Source organism: Cyclopterus lumpus, chromosome 7 (assembly GCF_009769545.1).
Source record: "Cyclopterus lumpus isolate fCycLum1 chromosome 7, fCycLum1.pri, whole genome shotgun sequence".
NCBI lineage: Eukaryota > Metazoa > Chordata > Actinopteri > Perciformes > Cyclopteridae > Cyclopterus > Cyclopterus lumpus.
This window is the reverse complement of record NC_046972.1, coordinates 23412424-23414923: the sequence shown is the minus strand read 5'-3', so window position 1 is coordinate 23414923 and position 2500 is coordinate 23412424.

Below are 2500 nucleotides of genomic sequence, written 5' to 3'. Positions count from 1 at the left end.
ACAGACAGACAGGCAGACAGAGAGACACACAGACACACAGACAGACAGACAGACAGGCAGACAGACAGACAGACAGAGAGACACACAGACACACAGACAGACAGACAGACAGACAGGCAGACAGACAGGCAGGCAGACAGACAGACAGACACACAGAGAGACACACAGACACACAGACAGACAGACAGACAGACAGACACACACACAGACAGACAGGTGTAGAGGTGCTGCATACTGTACATAATCACATTGATGGACGGTGACGAGCACGAGTCCCTTTTCACGAGGGTCAAACATAATGTGTTGTGGTGCGGAGGACGGGGTCGCGACCTCTCGCGGTCAGCGGGGTCAAACCAAACAGCAGCACCGAGTCCAACGAGGTCATCAAAGAGACAGAGAGGCCTGATTGGTGGGTGGGTGGGGTGTGGGGGGGGGGGGGGGGGGGGGTGTGACGCTGTTAACCCCCCCCCCCCCTGCAGAAAGAAAGGAGCATAAACGCAGCGGAAGAGAAGAGATGAGAGGTCACATCATTGTAGCGTAGCAACGCGGGCTTCAGTGTGGGCTGAGGCGAGCGCTAACATATAATACAGCTGAGAGGTTAGACAGCTTAGAAGAAGCTTTCAAGACGGATGTGGAAGGAGAGGTGCACTTTCTGCCCGGGAGAGGGGGAGGGAAGGTGGGAGAGGGGGCAGAAAGAAGAAAATATAGCCTGATCCTCCCATCTCCATCCACTCCCCCCTTCTTCTCATACTCTCTCTCTCTCCCTCCCTCTCTCCCTCCGCTCTGTGCATCATTAAAACAAGCAGAGTAGTGTTCGGAGCTGCTCTGAGACGGTGACCTCCACAATAAGAAGATGTTCTTGCTTCGGGGAAGAGAAGGTCGTTTTGTACTCCTCTCTCTCTCTCTCTCTCTCTCTCGCTCTTATTCTCCTACTTCTTCCAAATGGAGTAAATGAGATTTGGATGGAGGAGGGAGGGGGTGGGGGGTCGGATTGCGGAGGGAGGGATCAAGAGGGTAGACATGCAGAAAGGGAGATGTAGAGAGAGAGAGAGAGACAGAGATGGAGAGAGAGAAAGAGAGAGAGAGGGAGGTAAGATATGATAAACAGGGAGAGGATCTCCGTTCCCCAGAAAAAAGTAAAAGTGTCTGGGAAGGTGAGAGGGGGGGGGGTCAAAAACCTTAAGAAATACAGGGTGTGGAAGAAGAAGAAGAAGAAGAAGAAGAAGAAGAAGAAGAAGAAGAAGAAGAAGAAGAAGAAGAAGAAGAGTATGAGTCTGACTATTTTTCATTTGGGAGGAGGATTACTCCCCCCAAATAGATAGGTAGAAAAAACATGTGTTTCTCCACGCAGCGAGGTCAGCCAGGAGTCGTCCTTATCAAAGAACACCAAGACCTGAGGGAGGACGAGGAGGCCTCTCTCCCTCTCTCCCTCCATCCCCCCTCTCTCTCCCCCTCTCTCTCTCCGTCATATACATACAATGGGCACGGAGAGGCCGGTGGCTGGGTCGGGGAGGAGGACGAGGAGGACGAGGAGGACGAGGAGGTCCTACGGGTGACACAAGGACAGGCAGCGGTGTGAACCCCCCCCCCCCCCCCCTTTGCTTGTCGCCTTCACACAGGAACAAAATGTGTGGGCAGCGGGCAACAAGCGCATTCCCTGTATCCTCCAGATGATTATGCATCCCTTTTAAATCCAATAACCTCGATTCATGCCTCCTTCTCCATCGACGTTCACCCGCTTACACTTCCTTCCTTCCTTCCTTCCTTCCTTCCTTCCGTCCTTTTCCCTCCTTGCCCCTCCATCCTCTCCGGCCTCTCTCTCTCTCTCTCTCTCTCTCTCTCTACCTTCCCATGCTCTTAATCCCCCCCCCACCCCCCACCCCTCTGTGGGAGGACTCTTTATATGAAAGCCTTGTCGTTTCCAAAAACCCATTTGAGTATCACTAAGCTGCACCTTCACACATATTGTTGTCTCACACCTTGTGCCAGATATCCCTTTGTGCAGCCTTCCCCCGTCCGCGGCCTGCACCTGGTAGAGATAGTGTTCCTGCAGCTGCAGGGCTCGTGGTTTCTATGCAAGCCGGGCCGGGATGGCACAGGCAGCGCACGGCTGTTCCCCTCCGTAAATCGATAGTGAAAGGTAGCGGACGGGGGCTTTGAAAAGGGTGCTATTTTTATGACGGTTGTAGATTTTGGAATTTTTGTCTCTTTTTTTTTGCTTCTCGCTTGCTTGATTCGATGTGAACAAAAATTACAAACGCTACGTTCCTCAGCAGGGGGGGGGGGGGGGGTGGGTAGAAGGGGGGGGAGGGGGGACGCATGCTGGGAGAGCTAATTAATGCTTTGACTTTAAGAAGTTTACCTTCAAAACCTTTGTTCAGAACCAGGGCGGGTGAAGCCGACGCAGAAGTGTCTTAAAGCCTCCATTCTCTCTCCTGACCACCAGGGGGCGACTCCTCTGGTTGTATAGAAAGTCTATGCTTCATGTGTTAAAGCTGCA